The following is an 18,500-nucleotide window of genomic DNA, read 5'->3' on the forward strand; positions in this document are numbered from 1 at the left end:
GGAGCCAGGGATAAAAGCTCATTTACACACACAACAACCTACTAGTCTCCAGTTTCTATTCTTCCTCCTTCCCCACCCCACCCCCACTTTGCACCAGAGAAGCAAAAAACAGGCGTGCTTTGAGTTTGGGGACTAATCTGAAAGAGGAAGAAGAATCTGTATACATTGGCTAGCGAATGTGCCCTGCCCTCCCCCTCTTCAAAATAGCAGCAACTTATCTTTTTAAAGATGCTTGTCCAAAGAGGAAGCACCCTGTGAATGGGGTGTGCTTTCAGGACCCTCCAGGTTATCCAGGCTCACTGTGCAGCTAGCTCACCAGCAAGGGTTGGCTCTCTAAGGGACTTGTAGATTGGATTTACTGAAGACCTAGAGCTTGCTTCTGAGAGTGAACACAGAAGGACCCTAAACTGTCAACCTTGAAGGTAGCAGGTAAGGAGATCCAGTGTTCAATGTTAGGACCAGAAGAGTGTACACTAAAATTCTGTGGACAGCAGATTTTAGCAAATTCCAGGGAGGTGTGGGATATCTAACCTGCCCTGTCTGCTTTAAATTAGGCTGCAAGTACGAATTATTTTTTCTGTTTTATTTCTTAGCCAGAGACTTGATAATCTAATCAGTCTATCAACAAGTATTGCTCAGTGCTTCTGCTAGGTCTCAGTGTGGCAAAATACAAAGGAGACACTTTCCAAACCTCTAGCACCTTTGCAAGTAAGCCAGAAATGTAGAGCATAGTTTAAAATCCTGTTTTTAAGGGCTCAGTGGAGTTTCTTTAATCTGTAATGGCAGTTTCCTTCAATATGGAAAGAAAATATATACTGACTGCTGAAGGTAAACCAAACAGTGAAGAATGATCTGGCATTTTCACAAGGTGGTTTCACATTTATTATCCCACCTGAACCTCTCAACACTCTGTAATGTAGACAGGGTAGGCGTTATTACTGTTTTACAAATGAGGAAATAGATTCAGAGAAGTTAAGTAATTTTCTAAAAACACGTGGCACAGCTAGAAATTGACAAGTTCTGACTAGAGACTGCAGGTAGAAAGCTCTTTTAACTATAAATGAATATAAGGAAATTGCATACATAATCTATTTAGTAGCTCAGAAATGAAACATATCAGACATAGACTAGGTTTACACAGAGCCCGCAATTCATAAACTTTAATCACAATCTTTGGCCAGGAGTATTCATTTACTTGGCAGCAAGGAAGTTGTTTTCAGGGATAAACAAATGGCTTGGTGTGGGTCCATCTCTAGCTAAAAATCCATGAATTCAGTGGTTCCTTTTTCCAATGCTCTGATTGTTTTGGAACCTAAAGAGAGATTATGACTCCATAAATCTAACAAAACAAAACCCACTGCCATAGAATCAATTCTGACTCATAGCAACCCTACAGGACAGAGTAGAACTACCCCCTAGGGTTTCCAAAGCTGTAAATCTTTACAGAAGCAGACTGTCACGTCTTTCTCCCACGGAGCGGCTGGTGGGTTTGAACCACCGACCTTTTGCTTAGTAGCCGAGCACTTTAACCACTGCATCACCAGCTCTCATAAATCTAGCAGGTGATTATTTTAAAACAATATGTGACTAAACCTGGACTCAGAACTGAATTGTATTTTAAATATATTAGTGAAATTTCTTTCTAAACAAGTTTAAGTTTATGGTATCTATTGCAACAAGTCTTAATCATTCCAAAATAGTTTTTTGTTGATGTTTTACTATTAATGGCCCAATTAGAACTAAAAGATGTCAGTGTTTACATAGTAAATAAACAACCTCAAGTACTATATTTATATCCATCCCCCTAACAAAAAAACTGTTCTCCAACCCTCCATAATGTTTACATGACGACACCAGCCAATCCTTTCCTGTCAATAAAATAAGTCAGCTTGGGAGCCAGTGAGACCACCCAGAAGGTTGAGTTAAGGAAAAGTTTGCAGATTGAGTCTAAGCTGAATCTTCACATTTCAGTGTCTTTCCATCCCAGAATCATCAATTCTTATTTTCCACTACCTTTGCCTTCCTACCCTTAATCAAGATTTTGAGGAGTTTGGCATCTTTATCTGGAATTAAAGCATTATTCTTTCACGGTGCAAGAAACTATAAATTTGCCTTTGCAATGTCATTGGCTGATAATATTTTAAAGGGAGAGCACTGATGCTTAAGGTACATACCTAACACGAAGAGTAACTAACATAATCTCCCAAATAACATAGCTCTGCATGGACCTCTACTTTGATCCAGTATGATATTTCTTACGCTCCAAAACAGCAAATGAAGGTCCCAAAAGCTTGACTCCATCCTTGTCATTATGGTCAACTCTGCTTTGAGGAGGCAGCTCTTCCCCAGTCGTATTTTGGGCACCTTCCAACCTGAGGGGCTTATCTTCTGGCACTATATCAAATAGTGTTCAACTGTTATTTGTAAGATTTTCACTGGACAATTTTTTTAGAAGTAGATTGCCAGCTCCTTCCTCCTAATGTTAGTCTGGAAGCTCCACTGAAACCTGTCCACCATGGGTGGCCCTGCTGCTATTTGAAATAGCAGTATCATAGCTTCCAGCATCACAGCAACACACAAGCCACCACAGTACAACAAATTGACAGGCGAGTGGTGGGTTTAGTTGGTAGGAGAGCTTTAAAAAGTACTGAAGATAAGAATGGAAAGAAAGTTTAAACTTGTCCATAAATCAGCAATAGAAAAGGTAGTCTTGATTGAACACCACCTGAACCATACCTTTTCCTTTCTCAGAATCTGGTTATTGCCTATAGGAGAAGGTACAAATATCATCCCACTAGATTATATTAAATTAATTCTCAGAGTTCCTTCTCTTCCTGTGAATTTGATAGCATAATATCACATTTGTTTTTCTAAGGTGTATTCAATTCTTTGAAAAATTCTACTAGTGTTATCTGGGCTCTTTTTACAACAAGAAATGTCAGGGCAAAGAGTAACTTAGCAGTATCCTGGTGTTCAGAATTCCATGAGTGGAGACCAGACATGATCACAGAGTGAGTCATATGAGAAGGGATGAAAGCTCTGTTCCCACACAATTGCTAGGTGAACCACGTCCCTGTGAAATAATTCCCAAACAGCACTACTATGTTGAAGAAAACTGCTAGAAGTGGATATAAAACCCTTGGTTTGGATTGAATGGCCTAGTTTTATAGAATATTAGAGCAGGAAGGACACTTAGAGAACATCTAGCACAACTCCACTCCCTCCATGACCAAGAAAGATAAAATGATTGCCAAAAGTACTATAGAAAATTAGTGACAGATCCAGATGCCTGCCTCAGTCCAGTGCTATTTTCACTACAGCACACTGTTTAGTTTCAGATTCCACAAGGCCTGTCAATAAAACACTGACATAAGACAAATTCATACACTGGTATAAATGATGACAGTTGAACAAACTGTTGTGTAGAGGACTACATAAAAGCAAAGGACTGATCAGTTTATTTGCTCTCTCTTCAGTTATAATACAGGCATATTGTTTACTGGATATTATAAATTACAACTTTCTTTTAGACTTTCTTGTCTCTCTTCTGTTCAATCTGTCCTTATCACTTGTGCTAGATTATTCTTCTTAATGCACAGTTTTAATCATATTATTGCTCTCTCAAAGATCTCCAGTGATCTATTAAATTAAGCTTGAGGCACCATTAAAGGCTACAATAATATTCCTTCCTAACTTTATATAGTCAGTTTCTTGTGGTTTACTACATGTATATTATGTAACTATGACCTTATGACCAGCTCCATCCCTCATTTTGTCTATTTGCCTTTGCTCAGGAAATTTTGTGACCTGAAATGTTCTTTCTCCTCATTGCTATCAGACATAATTTTAACAATCCCTAAGACCATCTCTTACATCACCTCCTCCATGGAAACTTTCCTGATCCTCTGTAAAAAACAAAACAAACAAACAAAAAAACTCCACAAAAACAAACCCGTCGCCGTCGAGTTGATTCTAACTCATAGCGAACCTATGAGGACAGAATAGAACTGTCCCATAGGGCTTCCAAGGAGAGTCTGTGAATTCAAACTGCTGACCTTTTGGTTAGTAGCCATAGCTCTTAACTACTACACCCCCAGGATTCTCTGTAGTACTGTGATATACCAGTCATATTAGAAGTGATATATTAACCACTGGCTGTTGTTAGGTGCGCTCAAGTCAATTTGTGACTCATAGAGACCGAACGTGCCCCATAGGTTTTTAAAAAAGAATTTTATTTATTTTAAATAATATTTTATTTATATTTTCGGTGAAGGTTTACGCAGCAGTTTAGGTTCTCATTCAACAATTTCTACACAAGTTGTTTTAGTGACATTTGTTACATTCTTCAAAATGCATGAACATTCTCTTTATTTCCGTTCTGGTTGTTCTGTTTCCATTAATCTAGTTTCCTTGCCCCCTTACATTCTCATCTTTGTTTTAAAGTATTTGTTGATAGTTTTGTCTCTGTTTCATTTACTTCTGCTCTAATTTTTATTATTTTGTGGGTTTCTTTTGCTGCTCTCTTTCTAATTGTTCGAGTTGTAGGGTTAAGGTTTTGATTTTTCTCCTTTCTTCTTTTTTGATGTGTGCATTTATTGCTATAAATTGACCTCTGAGCACTGCTTTTGCTGTGTCCCAAAGGTTTGGGTATGTTATGTTTTCATTCTTGTGATTCTAGGAATATTTTAATTCCATCTTTGACTTCTTCTATTACCCAGTAGTTTTTAAGCAGGGTGTTATTTAGTTTCCATTTATTATTTTTTTTCCTTGCTCTTCCTGTTATTAATTTCTACCTTTATAGCCTTGTGATCAGAGAAGATGCTTCACATTATTTCCATGTTTTTTAATTTGTTGAGGCTTGCTTTGTGGCCTTAAATGTGGTTTATTCTGGAGAATGATCCATGAGCATTGGAGAAGAATGTGTACTTTGCCCCTGGTGGGTGATGTGCTCTGTATATCTCTATGAGGTCAAGTTGGTTGACTGTGTTATTTACATCTTCTTTGTCTTTGTTGAGTTTCTTTCTGGTTGTTCTGTCCTTCACCAACAGTGGTGTGTTAAAGTCTCCTAGTATTACTATGGAACTGTCTATTTCTCTTTTCAATGCTGTTTAGAGTTTGTTTTATGTATTTTGGAGCTCTGTTGTTGGGTTATGTCTTCTTCGTGGATTGACCCTTTAATCATTATATAATGTCCTTCCTTGTTCTTTATAGTGGATTTTGCTTTAAAATCTATCTTATCAAAGATTGCCATTCCTGGTCTTTTTTGTTTATTGTTTGCTAGATGTGTCTTTTTCTATCCTTTAAGTTTTAGTTTATTTATATCTTTGTGTCTAAGGTGTGTCTCTTGCAGATAGTATACTGATGGGTCATTTTTTTTTTTAATCCATTCTGTCACTCTCTGTCTCTTTACTGGTACATTTAGGCCATTTACATTCAGTGTGGTTGTCGATAGGTATGAATTTATTCCTGTCATTTTCTTATGTTTGTGTGTGTGTGGTGTTGATGGTTTCTTTGTTCCGCTTAATTTTCTGTGCTGAGATTTTTTTTTTAAACTTGTGGCTTGTCTTTTCATTTCCTTCATCATTTTTGGTTTTGTATGTACTGAATCTTTATGATTTTCTTCTTTCATATTTTGATGAGTAGATTTGTTGACTTTCTTTGTGTTTACCCTGAAATTTACCTTTGTCTTCCTAAGTTTAAAGCAGTAATTTATTTCTTGATATCGCCTTGACTTCCTCTCCATATGAAAGCTCTAAACCTATACCTTTTATTTCCCCTTTATGTTTTGAGGTGGTCATCAGTTACAGATTGATATCTCTGGTTCCCTGTTTTACATCTTTTAGCTTTATTTTATTTTTGAGAGTTCTTTATCTGGGTTGATATCTGTCTGACGTTGTCATCTGTTGTAACCTCAGGTTGTTGTCTGGTGTGTTGTTTTCTGTCCAAAGGACTCCCTGTAATATTTCTTATAAATTTGGTCTGATTTTTACAAATTCCTTTAATTTCTGTTTATCTGGAAATGTCCTAATTTCACCATCATATTAAAGGGATAATTTTGCTGAGTATATAATTCTTGATTGGCAGATTTTTTTTTTCTTTCAAGGTTTTATATATATCATCACATTGCCTTCATGCCTACATGGTTTCTGCCAAATAAACAGAACTTAGTTTTATGGATGCCCCCTTGTAGGTGATCTTTTGTTTTTCCTGAGCTGCTTTCAGGATTCTTTGTTTGTCTTTGGTGTTGGAAAGTTTGATTATGATATGTCTCGGTTTTCTTCTATTAGGATCTATCCTGTATGGGGTTTGTTGTGCTTCTTGTATGGTTATCTTCTCATCTTTCATGATATTAGGGAAGTTTTCTGTCAGCATATCTTCAACAATTCTCTCTGCTTTTTGTTGACTTCTCCTCTTCTGAGATTCTGATCATGCGTAAATTATTCCTCTTGATGGTGTCCCACAAAACTCTTTGGCATTCTTCATTTTTCTTCATTCCTTTTTTTTTTTCATTGTTTCTTGAACAGATTAGTGTCAAGGTAGTGGGCTATTCCGCTGATCCTGTCTTCCATTGTTTCAATTCTACTCCTATGACTTTCCATTGAGTTGTCAATTTCTGCAATTTTATTTTTAAGCATCTGGATTTCTAGTTGCTGTTTCTGTATTGTTTCAAATTGTCTGTTTTGCCATTTTGTTCTTGTATTGTTTTCCTGAATTCATCTAGTGTATTGTCTGTGCTTTCCTTAGTTTTGTCTGTGTTTTCCTTGATTCCTTTGAGCACCCTATACATATGCCTTTTGAATTCCTTATCAGGAAGCTCCATTACTTTTTCTTCCTTAAGGAGGATTTCTGGTTCTTTATTATGGTCACCTGCTGGGGGAATCTCGCCCTGCTTCTTTAGGTGGTTTACCATTGTCTGTTGTCTCTGAGACATTAAGGGGTTATTTTATTTACTTTATATTTGTATAATTGTTTACTGGGTACTGTTTTTTTTTGTTTGTTTGTTTGTTTGTTTGTTTTGTTTTGGTGATTCCTGGCAGGCATGGATGGAGTGGTGCTCTGGTCCATGGATTGGCTGTGCTGGTGCACTCCCTACATGTCTTTGGGCGAGTATAGTGGCGGATAAGTGTGGGAGCTCAGATCTCTGTTTACTGATCTTGTAGGGCAGCTGAGGGTGGGTTTATTGGGCTTTGGCCTCTGTCTGTCTTCAGTTTAGTGGCTCAGGAGCAGGGAATGGTGCTTTCTGGGAGGGTAGAGTGGCCGTGTGGCAGGTGTGGTGGGTGAGCAGGGATGTGCTTGTCACCTCTCGATGGTTGAGGGGGGTGTGTTTAGTAGAAGGGGTTGGCAGGTGGATGTTCACTCAGTCACTCTACCTCCATCTCCTCCTGGACAGGAGGAAGGAGAAAGGAATAGCAGGCAAATGTTTGCTCAGTCTTGCTGCATCTGTCTGTTGGTGGTGGGAAGAGGAAGGAAGCTACAGCAGGAGGATACACGTGTACTTACTCCTCTTCTGCCCTGTGCTGGGCAGCCAGAGGGAGGAAAAGGCCTCGGGGTGGGGGGGGGGGATGTGTACGTAGTCATAGCACCTCTGCCCTTGCTGGGCTAGTTAAGGATGGAGTTGCACCTGGCAGATGCACGCACAGTGGTGCTGCCTCCCGTCAGGTGGGAAGAGTGAGGAAGGGGCTGTGAAGGGATGTGTGCACAGTCACAGCTCTTCTGCCCCTCACTGGGCTGGTTAAGGAGTAGAGCTGTGCCTGGCAGAATGCACGCACAGAGGTGTTACCTCGCATCAAGCAAGGGGAAGGTGGAAGGAGCTGTGGGGAGATGTGTGCACAGTCACGTCTCCCCTGCCCCTCGCTGGGTGGGTTAGGAGACAGAGACGCGCCTGGCGAATGCAAGAACAGTGGTGCTGCCTTGCGTCAGTTGGTGGGGGAGGAGGAGGAGGAAGGGACTGCAGTGGGATGTGCACAGGATCACTGTTCCTTTGCCCCTCGCTGCTCTGGTTAAGGGACTGAGTTGTGCCTGGTGGATGCGAACACAGTGGTGCCACCTTGTGTCAGGCAGGGGAAGGGGAGGAAGGGGCTAAAGGGGAATGCCCACACAGGGTTCTTCTGCCCCTTGCTGGGCAGGTGAAAAGATGGAGTCATGCTTCGCATATGCGCACACAGAGGTGCCACCTCACACTGGATGGCGGGAAGGAGGAGGGAGCTGTGAATGAGCTCTCTTGCTGTGCAACTCCCACTGCCCTCCACCAGGCCCTTGGGGGGGAGTATGCGGTGGACGGGCACACACACGGGAGTGAGCCTAGTTTGGCTCATCGGGTGGGCAAGGGGGTGTAGTGGATGGGGTTGAGGGGGGTAGAAGGGAAGAGTACAGGCTCATGTTGTCCCCCAGTCAGGCAAGGCTGTCAAGGTATGAGACCTTCTGCCACTTCTCATCAGGAGGATGGATTGAGGGGGAGTGCATTCTTCTGGCTAGGATATGTGGGTGTCAGGACACCTCTCATCCTCTGCAGTCAACGAGTGGGACCTGTCCTCTCTTGAGTTGAGGGGGGCCACCCGGAGACCGGTTGGGTAGGAGAGCTCCCACAGATACTCAGTGAGTTCACCGACTTGGGCAGGCCACTCACCCCTGAGGTCAAGCACAGCGCCTCCTGAATATCTCCGGTTCTGGATCTGGCACCCTCCCTGTCTCTGCTTCTTTCCGTGTGTGTCTATGATGGTTCTCTGTCCCTTTTGGGTAAGTCATGAAATTGCCTTGCTGTTTTCTTCACCTGAGGTCACTGCTGGCTTTGTCCTAAGTTAGCCACTGTGGGCTAGGACAGCTGGCTGAGCTCATCTGTTCCGTGTTACTCTTCTTTCGCTGCCTTCACTCTCTTATTCCTTCCAATCAGTGTTTGGTTCAGTTCTTAGACCTTTTTTTTTTTTTTTTTTTGGATGTTCAGTGTTCCCAGATTGTTATCTGCTTCAGTTTCACTTGGCTTTTGGGGTCTTCGGTGCAGTGGACGTTATGGTGCATGTGACTAAACTGCCATCTTGGCTCCACTCCCCACCCCCACCCCCGTTTGGTCTCATATAGGTGATTTTTTAAAGGAACAGAGTACTCATGGGTGTTATTCATTATTTTTTGAGCCAATTTGTGACCCCCATAGGGATTTCTAGGCTGTAATATTTATGGGAGCAGATAGCCAGGTTTTTATCCCATGGATAGACTGGCTGAGTGAGTTTGAACTGTCAAACTTTCAGTTGGAGTGCTTAACCTTTGCGTCACTCACTATGTGTGAACTATGTGCTAGATACTTTGGAAAATAAGGCACAAGCCCTGCTTATTAAGGATTTATAGCTTACTAGAGGGTGACACATATATATTAAGAAATTGATGCACTCCACCATTACAGCTGCTGTGATTAAAAAAAAAACTTATTGCCATTGAGTCGATTCTGACTCATGGTGACCTCATGTGTTACAGAGTAGAACTACTCCACAGGGTTTTCTTGTCTGTAATCTTTATGGAAGCAGTTCGCCAAGCCTATATTCCAAAGATCCTATGGGTGGGTTCAAACAGCTTGTGCCACCCACGGACCTCTGCTGTGTTATAAATGTCAAGTATATAAATGACACAGAGAATGAGAGTAGTAAATGGTATATGTATGTTAGGAAAGGCTTCACAAAAGAGAGAAGAGTAGGGCAGGTGGGAGAAAGTAAAATGAGCAAATGCATGGTGGTGTGAAATAGCCTGGCATGTTTAGAGAACAGTTAACAGTTTGATACGGCTAAAACATAAGATGAAGTGTGTCTGTGTGTGTGTCTGTGTGCTATTAGACTATGGGGTTTAAAAGTGAGAAATTAGGTTGGAAAAAATGCAGGAAGTAGATGTAGAGGGTCTTATATACCATTCCAGATAGTTTTGACTTTATCCTCTAGGGAATAGAGAGCTACTAGAGGGTGCAGAATGAGAAAATAATACTAACATGTCAGGGAAAGAGGAAATAAAACAGCCAAAGATAGTGGTTGCTCATTCCTGAGAGGTTTAATTTTCTTCATGGAGTAAGGGACAGTGTTACCTGCTGAGAAAAAGTGGACTGCAATAGAGTTGATGCCTTGTGGAGATTAGTGAAGGTTTAAATAGTGGCTCTGGGGAATGTAAGAGGAATATGAACAAGAAGGGACTGAAGGCCTAAATGAGATTGGAGCGTATGGGTTTTTAATGATTCTAGTCTGCATGATGGTGTGATTTATTCCAGTAGTGTTTGGCAGCCTGAGTGTAGGAGAGAAAAGAAGCAAATGCTCAAGTTGATCTAAGATTAGAAGTTGTAGAGCAAATGTTATGGAAGGACAATGGGGTAAGGAAGTTGAGAATGTAACTAAAAGAATGGTTTAAAGTGAAACCATGAAGAAGTTTAATGTACTGGGAAAAATGTAGGGATCAAGGGACTGGAAGATCCACTGAGATTTAAGAACTGGTGTAGTGGCAATAAGAGAGTTAGAGAACTGAAAGTCTAGGAGCTGTGATCAGAGGGCAATACATTGAAGTTTCATATTTGGGTTCTGTGATGGTAAATAAGGTTCCAGGTGTGGCCATGGAATGAGTAAACAAGGTGGAATGCGAATGGATGTTGTTCTAGATAAGGTGGTCAGGAAAATTTGAAGTCAGTTTGTTGAGTTGATTGTTAAAATGGAAGAGGAGGTTACTCACGTGACAGCAAGATTTTGGATAGAAAGGAAGACTGCAAGCCAAATGTCAAAGTATTCAGTTAATTAGGGAAATATAACTAGTAGGTTGATAGATGATTGTGTTAATAAGGAAGGTTATAGGGTAGCATAGATGAAAGACTTTTTGCATTATGTAAGAAGAGCAGTGGTTTAGAAGTGGCAAGAGGAAGCCAGGAGATAGTCAACAGACTACATCTCACAGTACATTGGATGTAGAAAAATAAGTAGCTTTCTTTTGAAGGGGAGGATCAAGTTTCAGTTAAGACAAGTAGGTAGTGGGAGAATTCCTTGAAGAGGTTTAGAATGTCAGGGAACTTATTTATAATGTAAACAGTGTTCCAGAAGGCGAAGTGAAAAGGGTTAGTTGAAAGATCAGAAGTGTAAGGAAGAATTAGAAAGGAGGAAGTAAAGGGTAGTTTCAGGATGATAGCAACTTTGGAGAGCCGTTGATCAGAGAAGTCATCAGTTCGACCACATAATTCAACTTTGTTTCTATTGCCTTGTGTTTCTACCCTTATTTTTACTTTTTCTTATAGTAATTTTTGTATTTTCCTAGTCTCTACTACTACATTATAGACTTTTCTGAAGGCAAAGATCAGATCTAATTAATATAAATAGTTTCTGGAGAACATAAGGAGCCTTACACATACTTGGTGTCCAATAAACGTGTTGAATCAGACTAACTAATCTCAAAATTCCTTTTTTGAGGCACATTAGATATATAGTTCATTTATTATATTTATTTTCTTATTTCTTTCCTTCAGTGTAACTCTTGAAACAATAACAATATATATTTTTTCAGAACAGTCTATCAAAACAAGAAATTAACAAGCACAGCTTTTCTTAAGAGCTAAATTTAAGCTGATTGTTCCTCATCCAAATAAGATATAATTAAATCTGACAGCTAAATTATGATTTATTGTGGATTAACTGAAAATGAGTCCAGTAATTTCAACTAGATTGCAAGTTCCTTGAATGCAGGGATTATATCTCCATGTCTTCTCTTTACTATTTTACTTCTCCTTACACTTCCTCACTTTCCCCCTAGAGTGGTTAGTATAGTGTTTTGCATACAGTAGGAGTTCAATGAATTGCTAGTGAGATTCTATGTATTCTTCTTTAAGAAAATTATATTACTGACCCGTGTCAGTAGAATGTGCCCTTTATTATTCCAAGAATAGCTTCAAATTTGAGCTGGAAAGGAAGGGATCTTAGAGATCTTGTTCCAATGGACTTATTTTACATGCGAAAAAACTGAAGCCTGGAGGTGGTAGTGGAGTGGTGATGACTTGTTCAAGAGCACATAGTTAGTGACAAGGCTGGGACTAGAACAGGGGCATTATAATCCTCAGAACAGTGTTCTGCTACAACACTGCTGCCCCAACTCCTACTCTTTCTTATGGTCATCTTTCATCAATGACAGAGTTTTCAGAGAGCAATTGAGGTTGTCATTGTAGCCTGGATCTGTGAAATGCCAATGTCTGGTCCTCAGTTCTCTCTTTCCTTTGGAGAATTTATGGTTTAAAAAGATCACTTGTATTGACACAACTGCCTATTAGATGTCTTATTTTCTTCTCAATTTCAACATGTTTACAAACAAATATATCATCTTCCCTCTCAAATAACTTCCTCAACTGACTTTTCTGCTTTTTCATTGACACTAAAAGTTTTCTAGTCACCCAGGAACAGAGCCTGACCATCATTTTTTATTTCATCCCACCCTTACCTCATCCTTCACATGTAAACTCCAAGTTCTATTGATTCTTCTCTTATAATATCTCCTGACCCTCTCTCTTCCACCAACTTACCTCAGGGCCCTTATCACATCATGCCTTGGCTACTTGCAAATACTTGAACTATACATCCTCTTTCACCCTTACATGATCAAAGAAGTGGACCTGGAAAATTCTACTTATACTTCAAGATTCAGGTTGAAGTTGTCATTCTCCATGAATGCTCCCATGTGCATGATTCTATTATAGTATTTATCACAGTGCTCCTATGTGCATCATTCTAATATTTATCACAGTGCTGTAATTACTCTTTTGCTTACATGTCAATCTCACCTGTTTACAGCCCATTAATGCAGCGAATGTGCTTATTCATTTTTGCTCTCTTCTCCTAATTGGGCAATTTTGGAAGAGTAACTGTGTGGTATTAAGTGCTTTCGAGTAGCAACTTTTTTTTAACTTCCCAGGGTAGGTGGGGGGAAGAGCATGTTTTTGTTTGAAAATGCAGGTACTATTACGCAGGAATCAAGATAATGATCTAAAAAGGAAGTGAAATTTGGACACCTCTAGTGTTTAAAGGATATTCAAAGGAAACCTTAAAAATAAAAAAAGAGTGCAGGGGATCATGACTCCTAGGTGGGCACTTTACAAGTCACTTTACAAAGGTGGTGGAGCAAATCAAATCCATACAGTTAGGCAGGAAGGGAAGGTTAAGTGCTTAAAACAAGAAAAGGTAGTAGCAGTCTGCTGGGGTGGGAGGAGAATTCAAAAGTGGCCTAGGTCAGAGACTGATGATAATCCAAAGACCCAAGGATGTATCTGACTATGGGGTCTGGGTGAGACCGATGATGGTTGCTTTTGATTTGAGCCAACAGGAGAGAGTGGAAGACTGAATCGGTATCTGGATGTAGTTTATTATTCTATTAAGTTGAATGCCTCCCCAAGACTTCCTCTACCTTTCTAGTAAATGCTAGCATGCACCGGATGATCTGCATGTATTGGAGGACTGCCAGTAGGGGTGGGGTAATGACTGTAGGGCCAAAGCAGAAGAGGAAGTGGGGAAGGCTGGGACCCAGGGCTCAGCCTCTGAAGGCAGATACTTCCTCCACTTCTGCTGAATAGTGTCAAGATGCAGGAAACTTAGATTTTATGAAGGTGCAGTGCAGTGAGGCCCCACTTTTATTTGGTCAACTCCCCTGTACCCTCTTTCCTCCTCTCCATGTATTCTATTATTGCCAGATAAAAAAAGTTAGTTGTGTCATTGATCTTATAAGGCTGAGTTCAGGGAGATTAGGGACAATGTTGTATTAATCTTTTGATATACAGGTACTCACTTATGTTTGTTGAGTGATACATGAATCAATAGGATAATCAGCAGATACACATGTTTTTGTAAACTACAGAGCACTTTACAAATGTGAACTATTATTATTCTCTTTCCTACCTATACTAGGCTCAGCTCAGGTCCCGCTTCCTGATACCTTCTGTAACTACCCCATCCCACACTTTCAACTTGTATTATGTTTATTGTCAGTACCAATAATATGGCACTCAGTATTCTACTACCTTGTATTGTATTTTTAATGTGTATGAATCTTTTAAAAAGTATTTGATGAAAATATGCACAGCAAAACATACACCTGTTCAACAGTTTTTACATATGCAGTTCAATGACAAATGTTACACAATTTACATTGTCGTCATTCTCACTATCTCTACACATACTGTTTCACCATTGTTAACTGAGACTGTCTGCCCCTTAAAGTTCTTATCTGTGCTTTAGGGTTACTTTCATCAATTTGGGAAACCCTAGAAACATAGTGGTTAAGAGCTACAGCTGTTAACCAAAAGGTCGGTAGTTCGAATCCACCAGGCGCTCCTTGGAAACCCTATGGGGTAGTTCTACTCTGTCCTATAGGGTTGCTATGAGTCAGAATAGACTCTACAGCAAGTTTTTTTTTTTTTTTTTGGTTATCAATTTGATCTCATATAGATAATTCTTTAAAAGAGCACAATACTCAAGGCAAACATTTTTTATTAATTAAGCTAAATTTTTGTTTAGTTTAAAGATGACTTCATGGGATAGTATTGGTTCTATTGTTTGCTGATAATAGATTCAGGGGTTCAACTGGTCTCAATTGTCCAGTAAGTCTGGTTTCCATGAGAATTTGAAGTTCTGTTCTACATTTTTCCTCCTTTTGATCAGGATTAATCTACTGGGTCCTTGATCAAGAAGTTCAGGAACAGCCGGGCACCATCCATTTCTTCTGGTCTCGTGGTGAAGGAGACAGTTGTTCATGGATGCAATTAGACCTGCAGTCCATTTCCTTCTCCGATTCCTAGGTCTCCTTCTTCCTCTGTTGCTCCAGGTGAATAAAGACCAATTGTTGTATCTTGGATGGCCTCTCACAAGCTTTTAAGACCCCAGACACTACTCACTGAACTAGAAGGTAGTACAGGGACTCTAAAGACGATATTAAGACAATTGACTGTATAGACCTATGAAACCAAGACCCTAAATCTTTGAACCAAGAAAATTAATCCCATGAGGTGTTTAGTTGTACCTAAGCAGCATCAACATCTGCTGCCTTATTATTATTATTTTGGCTAATTTTTTTTAATTATGAAAGTTGTAGAAGTTTATATCTGTCAATTCACCTCCCTCCCTCTTTTTCTTCTGGTGTACAACTTAGTGATATCAGTTACAGTTGTGTAACCATTACCTTTCAAAAAAAAACCAAACCAAACCGTTGCTATTGAGTCGATTCTGACTCATGACTCATAGTGACCCTATAGGATACGATAGGTAGTGGATTCAAACTACCGACATTTTGGTTAGCACCCATAGCTCCCCATAGCTCTTAACCACTGTGCCATTACCTTTAGTTGATGCCAATTTTCCCATAGTCATAGGCAAAAATTCACTACTTCCCAAAGAATGATTCCCCTATTCCTCTCTCCTCCTGCTCCTAATAACCACTAGTAACCATTGGTTTCTATATATTTATCTATTCTTGTCATTTCATATAAGTGAGACAATACAATATTTGTCCTTTTGTGATTGAATTATTTCACTCAACGTAATGTCTTTGAGGTTCATTCATGTTGTAGCATGTATCAAGACTTCATTTTCTTTAAGGATGAGTAGTATTACATAGTATGTATGCACCACATTTTATCCATTCATCTGTTGATGGACACTTAGGTTGTTTCCACCTTTTTGCTATTGTGAATAGTGCTGCAATGAACATCAGTGTACATATGTCTGTTCATGTTACTACTTTTAGGTCTCTAGAGTATATACCTAGAAGTAGAATCACTGGGTCATACAGTAGCTATATTTCTAGTTTTTTGAAGAATCGTCATACTGTTTTCCACAATGGTTGTACCATTTTACATTCCCACCACCAGCGGATGAGGGCTCCAGTCTCTCCACATCCTCACCAACATTAGTTATTTTCTGCTTTCCTGATCATTGCCATTCTAGTAGGGAGTGAGGTGGTATCTCGTTGTAGTTTTGATTTACATCTCTCTAATGGCTAATGAAGGTGCACATTGGTGGCACAACAGTTAAGTGCTTAGCTGCCAACCAAAAGGTTGGCAGTTCGAACCCACTCAGTTGCTCTTTGGGAAAAAGACCTGATGATCTGCTTCCGTAATGATTACAGCCGAGAAAACTCTGTGGGGCAGTTCTACTCTGTCACGTGGGGTCACCATGAGTTGGAATTGACTTGACGGCACCCAACAACAACAGCAGCTATGGACAATGGGCATCTTTTCATCTGCTTGTTGGCTGCTTGAGTATACTCTCTGGTAAAGTGTCTGTTTATGTCCTTTGCCAATTTTTGATTGGGTTATTTGTCTTTTTGTTGTTAAGTAGTAGAAGTTTCATATATATTTTGGATGTTAGACCTTTATAGGATATGTGGTTCCCAAAGATTTTTTTCCCAGTGTGTACATTGTCTCTTTACTCTTTTGATAAAGTCTTTGGATGAACACAGGTAATTTTTCATGAGGTTCCTAATGTGTGGGAATCTTGTCTTCCTAAGTAGATTGTGAACTCCTCTAGGGCAGGAAAGAAAATGTCCAGCCTTTTTTTTTCCTTGAGCTCTCTTCTATCACACCTAGTCTATCATGATGTTTTGCATATAGAAGAATATGCAGTAAGTGTTTGTGGAGTGTTTGGTTATTGACTGACTGGAGCAAATCTACCCACGCTCCATAAGGATTTAATCTATAAACAATCAGACTAGTATTAATGACCCCAGTGGCTTTCTTCCATGGAAATAAAAGATCTCAGAGAGGGGACCAAAAAGATCCTCCTATCATCGTTGTAGCCCGAACATCACAATAAGTAGCTTTTACTTGGTATTTCCAGATAATGCTTGGAAACATTCTCAGTGGTATTAAAAACTGCAGGGATGTTGATCCTGCTTTATTGACAGCTCTCAGATGTTCCTTCTGCCATAGCTTATTCATCCTTAAGGGGAGAACATCATACTCATCAAATCTGGCCACTCTGTTATCGACAGTTGAAATCCAAGCACAGGACACTATCAAGCAAGCCCCAGAATAACTTGGGTTGTGGCATTCAGGGCTGATGACAAATTGTACCCACTATGGATTGAATTATGTCCCCCCAAAATATGTGCTGTAAATCCTAACCTCTATGCCTGTGGTTATAATCCCAGTTGGGAATGGGCTGTCTTTGTTGTGTTAATGAGTCAGGAAATATCTTGAGTCAACCTCTTTTGAGATATAAAAGAGAGTAAACAAGCACGCAGAGGACAGATTGGGTGAGATAGATGCCAAGACACATGGAGATCTCCAAAGAACCAGGAAGCAGAAGCTGAAGAGACAAGGACCTTCCTCCAGAGCCAACAGAGAAAGAAAGCCTTTCCCTAGAGCCGACGCTCTGAATTTGGTCTTCTAGCCTCCTAAACTGTGAGAAAGTTAGTTTCTGTTTGTTAAAGCCATCCACTGTGGTATTTCTGTTTCAGCAGCACTAGATAAATAAGACAGCCCTCTTCCATATTACTGCACCACAGATGTTTTTTATCTTCTATAATCAGATTAAAGTGATGCATAAGACCAGGCCTGAAGGGTAATACAAGTCACAAAAAGCAACAGAGATCTTGAGGAATGCATGCATGTGGGTGAGTTGGGTGCATGGTGAGAGGATAGTTCCACCCTTAATCCGGATGATAAAAATGTGTTACAGACAGTAGACATAACTTTTGAACTTTTTGTAAAGCATTAACTACAGAGGCCTACCTTCTTCCAGGGTTACCTATATAAGCCTCTACCTAATTACCAGCAACTTGGGATCCCCCAAATTCATGGGCTATTGCTCACAGCTAACTCTGAGGCCTGCCTCTAACTTCTTGTCATTTAGATGCCTGGATCTGGGAAGAAAGATAATTGTTCTCTAGGAGACTGCTTTTTAGGGAAGGCCTTTTGTTCTAAGCAGGAATCCAAATTTAGCTTAAACAAAGGGTAACCAGTTTGCAATGAAAAGCTTTTAATATCTTTTTAGGTCTGAGGACTTCCTAGGAACCTTAGAAAAAGTACTTAAGACACATCAGAGATATTTGTGTTGTTACTGTTAGCTTAATTCCAATTAACACGTTGAAGCCATGACAACACAGCAACCCTATGTAAAACAAAGACTGTTAATCTGAAATAGATAAGAAAGCCTACCAGGGCTTAAACATTAGAGGTCTCAAAATGTGATTCCAAACTATATTTTTCCTTCCTTGTTAAGAAAAAGGGAATCACAGAATATAAAAGAATGCCTGACTCTGCCAAGGAACTTTAAGTCTAGATCTTAAATCCTTTTCTCTTTTTCATCAGTCACGTTTATGTAGGAGCTCAAATGTCTGGGATGTACTAAGTTCACAAGCACTCTAAACAAGATAATGATATTTTATTCATCAAAAGGAAAAATAACTCTACAGTTCCACAATAAGAGTAGGAGACTTCAACACACCACTCTCAGTAAAGGACAGAACAACTAAGAAGAAACTCAGCAAAGATACAGAAGACCTAAAGGGCACAATCA

The 18,500-nt window shown here is 39.8% G+C and overlaps 1 protein-coding gene across 2 annotated transcripts in view; it reads left to right on the forward strand.

Annotated features, from left to right (window-relative positions):
- The first annotated feature begins 210 nt into the window (after positions 1-210).
- The window catches only part of CYSLTR1 (cysteinyl leukotriene receptor 1), a 43,847-nt gene continuing 25,557 nt past the window's right edge, over positions 211-18,500 (forward strand). For both annotated transcript variants that reach the window (XM_023733615.1, XM_023733614.1), the window contains exon 1: positions 211-429. The gene's annotated coding sequence lies outside the window, so the exon portion shown is untranslated. The remainder of the gene's footprint in view (positions 430-18,500) is intronic.

This window comes from Trichechus manatus, unplaced genomic scaffold, assembly GCF_000243295.1.
Source record: "Trichechus manatus latirostris isolate Lorelei unplaced genomic scaffold, TriManLat1.0 scaffold00060, whole genome shotgun sequence".
Lineage (NCBI taxonomy): Eukaryota > Metazoa > Chordata > Mammalia > Sirenia > Trichechidae > Trichechus > Trichechus manatus.